This window comes from Rhinolophus sinicus, linkage group LG13, assembly GCF_036562045.2.
Source record: "Rhinolophus sinicus isolate RSC01 linkage group LG13, ASM3656204v1, whole genome shotgun sequence".
Taxonomy (NCBI): Eukaryota; Metazoa; Chordata; class Mammalia; order Chiroptera; family Rhinolophidae; genus Rhinolophus; species Rhinolophus sinicus.
The window spans coordinates 39037069-39047514 of record NC_133762.1 but is presented as its reverse complement, the minus strand read 5'-3'; the positions used below and the strand labels follow the sequence as shown (position 1 = coordinate 39047514).

At 41.8% G+C, this 10446-nt stretch overlaps 1 pseudogene; it reads right to left on the bottom strand.

Moving 5' to 3' along the window:
* Nucleotides 1-5936: 5936 nt before the first annotated feature.
* On the bottom strand, nt 5937-7696 carry LOC141568277 (ATP synthase peripheral stalk subunit F6, mitochondrial pseudogene; annotated as a pseudogene).
* Nucleotides 7697-10446: the final 2750 nt, after the last annotated feature.

Here is a 10446-nt window from a genome sequence, read left to right as displayed (position 1 = left end):
CTTTAATCTCCACCTCAATCTTTACCTGCTATAAAGCCTACGTTATACGTAAAATTAGGCAGTATAGTAGGTGAGGGGCAAGAGTAAGCCACTTTCCAGGGGCTCAGAGCCCAGCTTGTTAGGAAGGGCTTCCTGGAGGAGTAGGGGCTAGGGCTGAATCTTAAAGGGCAGGTGAAATTAGGAAAGGCAAGGAGAAGGGAAGGCATTCCAGGTGCAGGAAATGGCTTCAGCAATGGCAAAGACACTCCTTTATTCAGTCAATTAACAAATACTGAGTATCGACTGTGTGCCAGGTATCAATCCAGGCCCTGGGGATATGTCAGTGAACAAGGCGACAGTCTCTGGCCTCATGGAAGACACATTTCTTTATGGGGGGGAAGGAGAGACAAAAAAGTGAATAAGTATAATATATAGTATAAGTGCTATGAAGAAACAAAACAAAGCAGGAAAAAGGACAGTTAAAAGGCAATTGGGGGGCCGGCCCAGTGGCTCAGTGGGTTGGAGCTCCGTGCTTCCAATGCCGAAGGCTGCCGGTTCGATTCCCACATGGGCCAGTGGGCTCTCAACCACAAGGTTGCCGGTTCAATTCCTTGAGTCCCGCAAGGGATGGTGGGCTCAGCCCCCTGCAACTAAGATTGAACACGGCACCTTGAGCTGAGCTGCCACTGAGCTCTCAGATGGCTCAGTTGGTTGGAGCACATCCTCTCAACTATAAGGTTGCTGGTTCGACTCCCTCAAGGGATGGTGGGCTGCGCCTCCTGCAACTAACAATGGCAACGACCTGGAGCTGAGCTGCGCCCTCCAAAACTAAGATTGAAAGGACAACAACTTGGAAAAAAGTCCTGGAATTACACGCTGTTCTCCAATAAAGTCCTGTTCCCCTTCCCCAATAAAATCTTAAAAAAAAAAAAAAAAAGGCAATTGGGGATGGTAGGTAAAGGCCTCTTAGAAGGAGGCACTTGAGAAGAGGTCTGAATGGAATGAGGGAACAAGCCTTGTATCAAAGACAGAGCAGCAAGTGCAAAGACCCTGGGTGGGATTCTGGTTTGTAAGTTTGTGGAACTTCAAGGAGGCGAGTAGAATTACTTGGAGAGTAGTAGGGAGGTGTGTGTTGGGGGAGACGGTTGGTTTTGGGGTGGAAAGCAGATTATATAGGGCCTCATGGGATTTTATGCTAAGTGTGATGGGAAGTTGCTTCAGTCTGGCTCCTCTGAGAAACAAATGTCAAGAATGAATTAAAGATGTGAGGAGATATGTTGGGGTTTTGCCTCTGAAAGATAAAGGAGAGAGGGAGCAGGAAAAGGTGAGAACCTTGTGGAAGGAGAGAGGGAAGGAAAGAAGATTGGGTAGGAAGAGCCTCTGACTTCAGTATGCTGTATCTGAGTCCAACCAGGAAACAAATCACATAGTAATTTAACAGGGCCTGTTTGATACAAAGAGTTACTAAGTTTACACAAGACAGTAACTATAAAGATGCAAAGATAACTTTAAAGGGTGTCCTAGGGAGCATGCTTAAGGAAGGATATATTTGGAAGAGGGGAGCCTTCCCCAAGCTGGGGTTCAGACCTTGTTGGAGGAGGTGTCAGTGAAGCCTACTGGATGGCAGAGAATTTTGCTAGGTTGCCTGGGCCACAGCTGGTCCATAGTCATTAGAAGTCCTCAAAGGCCCAAGGGAGCTGAGGCTGGTGAGTGGGGGAACTGGGGCACCTTTGCAGATGTGAGGCCTAGAGTGTGTGGTATTTGTGTTAGGAGGGTGGCAAGAAGATGGTCCAGACCTGGGGGCTGCAAGGCTACTGATAGACTGTGAACGCTGGGCTCATGGCTGCAGCAGATCACCGTCAGATGTCCTCACACGCTGCTGACCCACCCCACAGCAGCAGCAAGAAAACTCTCTCACACCAGAACCTGAAAGACAAGCTTCCTTTCCTCCTGAAATGTCCTCTTAGCACCCTCTGCTGGCAAAGTTTAGCATCTCACTGTAAAGGAGACAATGCTGAGTCTAGTTCATTATTGTAGAGCAGATACTAAGGGGTGAATTTGGAGATGAGAGGCAATAAATTGATAACTGAAATGGCACCTCTGAGAAAGTCTTAGCCAGGCTAATGGGGATCCCCAGAGCAAAATATGCCCATTAGAGGAGTCCTGTATTGGGCAATATTGACCCATCCCTAGAACCCACTGTGCTCAGTCCTTGGTTGGGAGCCGCCCGGGAGGACTGTGGCCTCAGCACGAATGCTGCAGCAGAACCACAGCAGGTTCTCATGGAGAAAAATTTGAGCAGCACACCTCCATTGATTGACACCCTAGATGCCAATGGAGCAGTTGGGACAACAATGTTCATTCAATCAACAAATACTTAGAGTGTACCAACTGTGCACTGGAGACAGAATGAATGAGACCTCATTTCAGTCTTCATGAATCTGAAGATATGGAATAGGGAAACAGACATCAATCAAATGATCATCCTAATAAATTATAGCACAAATGAGTGTTAAGAAGAGGAGGTACATGGTACTTGGATTGACCAATGGGGGGAACTGACCTAATCTAGAGAAGTCAGGGAGGGTCTCCCAGAGGAAATGTCCTCAGACTTGAGATATGAAGGATGACTGGGTATAAACTAGGTGAAAGGCAGAGAAAGCATGTGCAAAGGCCCTGTGGTAGTGAGGACCACATGTCATGTTAGAGGAAACAAAGGGTGTCAAAGGGCTGTCAGAGGAGAAAGAAGAGATGGACAAGGGGAGATGGGAAAGTAAGATATTCACACATGGTCTTGGAGTCTCTACTGCCTCTGTTGAAGAGACAAGTTTGCACAAACAGAGAAAGACGGAGCTGAGGGAATATACTGGGGCTAGAGTATGCGGAGCCTTGAGGTCCATTTAATTTTTATCTGAGACAGGCAACTGCTTTGGTCCCAGACTCTATTTGGCATGAGGGATCCATTTATTAACCACCTCTTTAGCATGAGAGATGCTGGAAAGCATATAGGAGTCCTACCCTCCAGGTCTCCCAGCCTGTTCAGAGGGAATGGTGGCAAGGCTATAGCCTGCCAGAAACTAGTGGAATAAGAACTACAGGAATGTTTAGTAGTATATTTTGACCCAGACCGTGATGCTTTGCTAGCAGCAGGAGCAGTTGCAACATAACTAAAAATGTTGAAATATGCAGGGAGTAGAATTTGTTTAGATTAATAAATTGCTAAGAAATCATGTTGTAACAAAGAAAATTATCAAAATTGGCCCAGGGAAAATTTAGATGTTGTACTAAGTCAGTTTTTCCCTTACAAGAATGCTGTGTAACAAACAACCCCAAAGCTTGGCAGCTTACAACTTTGAACTATTATTTTTATCTTTCATGGGTCTCTGCTGTGGGTTGGCTGAGGCTCTGCTGGGAACTGCAGGTTTAGTTCTGGGCTATGGGTTGGTATTTTGGTTTGCTAGGTCTGCCATAACAAATACCACAGACTTGGTGGCTTAGGAAACAGGAATGTATTTTCTCACAATTTTGGAGGTTAGAGGTCCAAGATCAGGTGTTGGCAGGATTGGTTTCTTCTGAGGTCTCTCTCCTTAGCTTGTAGGTAGCTGCCTTCTTGCTGTGTCCTCACCTGGTCTTTCCTCTGCGTGTACGTATCCTTAGCATCTCACTGTGTGTCCAGATTTCCTCTTCTTATAAGGACACCAGTCAGATTGGGTTAGGACCTTCCCAAATGATCTCATGTTAACTTCATCACCTCTTTAAAGGTTTTATCTTCAAATACTCTCACATTCTGAGGGATTAGGGATCAGGACTTCAACATGTGAATTTACAGGGGACACATTTCTCCTGTAACAGTTGGGTTGAGGAATATTCCATGTGTTTCCTAGTTCTGGGATCAGCAGACACCTAGGACATGTTCTCCTGAGGGGGCAGAGTGACAGTGGGTACACATGTTCTTAAAGCCCAGGCTCAGAACTAGTGCACACACACAACCAGTTCCACATTCCACGGGCCAAAGCAAGTCCCACGGTGTCCCGGTTACTTTTGGTGCATTACAAACCACCCCAAAACTTAAGAGGCTTAAAACAACCGTTTTATTATGCCTACTGATTCTATAGGTCAGGAATTCAGGCAGGGAACAGTGGGAACTGCTTACCTCTCCTCTAGAATGTCTGGGGCCTCAGCTGGAAATATTCAAAGGCTGTGGCCAGAATCTTCTGGAGGTGTTTTCACTCACACATCTGGTGGTTGTTGCTGGCTGTCACCTGGGACCTCAGTTGGAACTGTCAACAGGAACACACCTCTTTGTGGCACCCCAGGTGGTCTCTCTGTGTGGGCTGGTTTAGGCTCCCTCAGACCATGGTGAGGGGGTTCCAAGAGAGCAAGAGGGAAGTATATTGCATCTTTATAATCTAGCCTCAGAAGACACAAAGCATCACTTCTGCCAAACCCTGTTGGCAAAGGCACTCACCAGGGTCAACCCTGTTTCAAGAAGGAGAGGACATAGACTTGATGGGGGGACAGCAAAATCACAACGTAAGATGTGAGATGAATATGAGATGGGAAGTATTGTTGTGGTCATCTTTGGAAAATACAGGCTGCCATTCACAGTCAAGCCCAACACTGATATGGGTAGAAAAATGTCCTCCAGCAGAGTGCACGTGGCAAGCATGGGGAGGGAAGGCAGAATTGTGAGCAAAGAATACAACCTATCATAGATATGTAGAAATAACGGAGACAAAATCAAGTTAACAGAAACGAAAACTGACCACGTTAAATTGGATATTGACCAAAATTCAAACAGAGAATAAAGTTTTGACATTTACGTCATCAAATTTGACCTGAAAAAATTGGACCGATTAGAGATAATGGACATAGTAAACAACGTATAATGGCAGGAAACTGGTGAACTCAGATAGAGACTGAAAATGACTGAGAGAAGAATTAAATTTTCATGTTGGCATTTACTCCATGAAACCAAGTGATTGTCATTAAAAAGAATAATTTTGTGAAATTAAATTTAAAATAGGAAACATTAGAAATAGTTTAATTTTGGTCATAAAATAACTGATCAAGGAATTAAATTGTTTTCACGCAGCTTGCTCAAGAAAACTGTCTTGATGTATTAGAATTGGTGTACTTCTGATAAAAATAATTGGGTTCAAAACTCAGTCAAAATAGTCTTGGAGTGAGGTCAAAACATTTGGGTTAAAATATCTTGTAATATTAAGTTTCTGTAAAAAAAAAAAGGAAGAAACTCAAAAGACAATTGAGGAACTAAAAAGTATTTGTATGTATGAGAGATCAAGGGCTGATTTCCTTAATATGTTTTTTAAAAAATCCGTCTGACCAATCAGTAAGAAAAAAACAGGAATGCAGTAGAAAGTGAGCAAAAGTCATTACCATGGAGATTAGAGAAAAACAAAACAAAACAAATGGCTTAAAATTTCTTATGGAAAAGTTCAAACATACAGAAAAGAATAGTTTAACAAAACGTTATGTGCCTCCCAGCATCCACAATTATCTTCTTAGGGCCCATTCATTTCCCTACCCCCGCCCCTGAATTATTTTAATAAATTCCAGGTGTCAATTATTTCATCCTTAAATATTTCAGTAGGTCTCTAAACTATGAGAACTGTTTTAATATACATGACCAAAATACTACTAATATACATAAAAAGTCTTACCAATATTTCCTTAATATCAAACATCCAGTCAGTATGCAAATTTCCCTAATTGCCTCATAAAAGCTTTATTTATTTGAATTTTCTTGGAATGAGGATCCACTTTAAATCTAAAGACTGCAGTTGGTCCTCTGAAGCGTTGTCTGGTTTTGGTATCAGGGTAATTCCCTTGCCTCCTCTTCTGTTTTCTGGAAGAGATTGTGTAGAAATAGTGTTAATTCTTCTTTAACCATTTGGTAGAATTCTCCAGTGACATCATCTGGGCCTGGAGATTTTTTGTGTGTATAGGGAGTTTTTAAATTACAAATTCAATTTCATTAACTGTTATAAGGCTATTCACATGATCTGTTTCATATTGGGTGAATTGTGGTAGCTTGTTCTTTTCCAATAATTGGTCCATTTTATCGATGTTGCATTTACTGCTATAAATTTCCCTCTAAACCCTGCTTTTACTTCATCCCATAAGTTTTCGTGTGTTGCATTTTCATTTGTCTCTAACTTTTTTTTTTTTAAGTTGTGAAATGTGTATTTATTCTGCTACTTCTGATCAGTTGTACAACTTATCTAGGACAAATTACCAGATAAATTTTACATTATTTCCTCAGGACTGGGGTTTATCAATGACTTCAAATTTGGGGTCTTCCAATTTGAAGTCAGGGAACGCATTCATGTTTGCTTTACCATACATTTGCTTAAGCTTATAAAGCTCCCTCTCCAAATCCTGCTGATATTCTGGGCCAGTATCAACAGGTCCTCCAGACGACTGTCACTGAGTTCTGCATTCTCTAATCTTGTCCACAAAGAGTTTCTGTACAGGATCAAGTTCCTTACTAAATGCCACTGCTGTAACACCAATATTCTTCTTCAAATGGACTGAGACTACAGACTGAATGACAGAGGAAAACCTGAAGAGCCTCTGAAGAATCATGGTGATTCTGTGACTTGCACTCAGTCCGGAGCCGCCACCACCGTTCTAAGTATTTTTTAATTTCCCTTGTGATTTCTTCTTTGACTTATTACTTATTTAACAGTGTGTTATTTAATTTCCACATATTTGTGAATTTTCCAGTTTTCCTTCTGTTCTTGATGTCTACATTTATTTCAGTGGTCGGAGGAGATACACTATATGATTTCAATCTTTTAACTTTATTGACACTTGTTTTGTGGTCTACCATACAGACTATCTTGGGGAAAATTTCATGTGCACTAAAGAACGGGTATTCTGCTGTTTGTGGAGAGTTCTGTAGATGTCTGTTAGGTCCAATTGTTTATAGTGTTGCTTAAGTCCTCTATTTCTTATTACTTCCTTGTAGGTATATTTTTAGGATATTTCCTTAATGGTCACCATGGGGATTACAGTTAACATCTTAAATTTATAACAATATAGTTTGAATTGATACCAATTTAGCTTCAATAACATGCAAAAACTGCTCCTATACATCTCCATGCCTCCCCTTTGTATTCTTTGTCACAAATTATATCTTTAGGCATCGTGTGCCCATTAACATAGATTTCTAATTATTTATTTATTTATTAAGATTTTATTAGGGAAGGGGAACAGTGTGTATTTCCAGGATTTTATTGGGGAACAGCGTGTTTTTCCCAGGACCCATCAGCTCCAAGTCAAGTTGTCCTTCAATGTTAGTTGTGGAGGGCGCAGCTCAGCTCCAAGGCCAGTTGCCGTTTTCAATCTAGTTGGGGGTGGGGGCGCAGCCCACCATCCCTCGATCGATTGGCAACCTTGCTGTTAAGAGCGCGTGCTCAAACCAACTGAGCCATCCCGGCAGCCCCTCCAGAAGCTTAGCGGCAGCTCAATGTCTTCAATCTAGTTGTGGAGGGTGCAGCTCACTGGCCCATGTGGGAATCGAACCGGCAACCTTGTTTTTCAGAGCTCCCACTCTAACCAACTGAGCCATCCGCCACCCCTATGCATTTATATTTTAAATCATGTAGGGAATAAAGACAGTTACAAACCAAAAATACAATAATTCTTCTTTTATAATTACTTATGTAGTATTTCTATGTATGTCTTCAAGTTTCACTGATTTCTGCTCTTATCTTTATAATTTTCTTTCTTCTGCTTGCCTTGAGCTTACTTTGTTCTTCTTTTTCTAGGTCTTTGAGGTGGGAGCTTAGGTGATTGAATTGAGACTTTTTATTTTTTGTGATGTACGTAGTACTTATTGGATAAATTTTCCTTTTGGCTCTGCTTTAACTGTGTCCCACAATTTTCGATATGTTGTAGTTTCATTTCATTCAGTTCAATGCATTTTTAAAAATTCCCTGAGACTTCCTCTTTGGCCCATAAATTATTTAGAAATGTGTTATTTAGTTTCCAAGTGTTTGGAGAGTTTTATGTTATCTTTCAGTTACTGATTTTTAGTTTAGTTCCATTGAGGTCAGAGAATACATTTAGTATGATTTCAATTCTTTTAAATTTGTTGAGATTTATTTTATGACCCAGAGTATGATCTATCTTGGTATATAATTAGTGGGCACTTGGAAAGAATATGTTGAGTGTTTGATAAATGCCAACCTGCATATATATTTGAAGTTTCTTACAGACAGCATATACTTGTCTTAAAAAAAATCACTCTATCAATATCTGTCTTTTAATTTGTATGTTTAGACAATTATACTTAATGTAATTATTGGTATGTTAAGACATGTCTCCCAATTTTATTTTGTTTTCTGTGAATTCTCTCTGTTATTCATTTCTCTTTTTTTCTTTTTTCTGCCTTCCTGTGGGTTATTTGAATATTTTCTTAGAATTCCATTTTAATGTACTATAGTGTTTTTGAGTGTGTCTCTTTGTTTAGCTTTTTTAGTGGCGGTTGTAGGTGTTACATTGCATATACACAACTTATCACAGTCGACTGGTGTCATCAGTTTCCCAGTTTGAGTGGAATGTAGAAACTTTACCGTCCTTTATGTCTCTTTACCCACTTTCATACTGCCGGGAAGGGGGGGTGGGTGGAATTCTGGGCTCCCAGTGCGGTCTCCATTGACATTGTGGACCTCAAGAGAGGGCTCATAATGGCCAGCAGAGATGAAAGTTCTGGTTCCCTAGCCTTATCTTACACTATCCCACATTTGTTGGGGGTCAGGTCACCTTGACTCATAAGGATGGAAGTCTCGGCTCCCCACTTGGCCTTTGCTGATGTGGATGGGGCCGTAGTTTTTTCAGTGGTGTTTGGCTAGACTAAAGCTGTGATTGTCTAAAAATTTTTTGTCTTGCTAGATTGTTCCTTTCCTAATCCTTTACCTAGAGAGAGCAAGCTTTTGTTGGGGCTGTTTTTTTGTTTGTTTGTTTTGTTTTGTTTTTTCTCCTTTTCTTTGGCTCTTTTGAGTAGCCACTTCCAGCTTCTTCAGCTCCAAGTCTGGGATCTCTGAGGCAGAAAGAAAACCCAGGGAACTCAGCATGTCATTCCTCAGGTCCTGAAGCCCATGGTTGATTGGCTTTCTCTCCACCTTTCTGAATTTTCTTAGCTTGTTTTACATACAATGTCCGGGGTTTTTCATTTGACTTAGCAGGAGAAATAGGGAACATTACATCTGCTCCATCTTCCCGGAAGTGGAAGTAGAGAAGCAAGGTCATTCATCCTGAGGATTTTCCCCAAGTCTGCATTCTACTGATTCAGATTTGACTTTTTGACAAGACTTTTTGAAACCATGGGTGTTCTGTGTTCTCTGGCCAGGAGGCACTTGATGCCGAGCTATCTTTGGTGCCATTTGCAGCCTTTGTTGGTCATTAACTTATTAGGGGTACAGATGGCTTTCAAATTATTAAAAGATGCCAACCTCAATTAAAGTTTTGAAAAAGAAATGTTAAAGCATGAGATACTATTTTTTAATCAACCAGATTGACAAAGATCAAAGAGTGTTAACACAGATGTTGGCCAAGGTGCAGGAGACAGGCAGTTTCACAGGATGCCAGCTTTGGCTATCTCCATCAATATGACAAATGCATACACCCTTTGGCCCAGCAGTTCTACTGCTCTGAATTTCCTGTGGATACATACCCATGTGTGTAGAATGATGGACATGTGATGTTGTTCATTGCGGTATTGTTTGGATTAGCAACAGTTGAAAACTACCAAATTGTTCCTCCCTCAAGCAGAGTTTCTCAACTGGTATACTACAAAGTTTCACAAGTTCTGGGAGATGTGTTGGTGCCCCAGCTATTGCCCTCAGCCTACCTTCAGAGGTCATGTGCAGCTTTGGTGGACACATCTCATTCAAGGGAACAGGCACCTGTGTCTCTTTGGTCATAGGTTAATAGTTGGCCCAAGCATGGGGCAGGCAGGAAGTGCCAAATGCTGAGGAAAAATAACCGAGGAACAGCCGTCAGCCAACGAGGGATGGAATTTGGTGGATAAATACCTTGTGTTCTTGCCCCTAGAATGTTCCACAGGTCTTTCAAAGGATGCCCTGGGAAGAAGGTTCATTGCCGGAAGTGGCAACTTAATCGACATTGCACCCTGTATTGGCTTGCTGTCGTTCCCTGCCTCGCTGCCCTACTGCCCTGGGATCAAAACTGCTCACACCTGAAACCTTATTTTAGGCTTTGCTTTTGGGGGATATCCATACTAAGGTTAGAGTTTGGGACAGTTGGAGCCCCTAGACTAGTCCCCTCAGGGGTCCTTGGAGCACTGGTCGTGAGGCGCAGGGGCTCTGGCAGCACAGCCTGATAAAATTTATGTAGTGTTTATGGTGCCAGATACCATTCTTAAGTACTTTACAAGCCTGAAATCTGCATAAATTCTGCATCAGGTAGGTATAATTA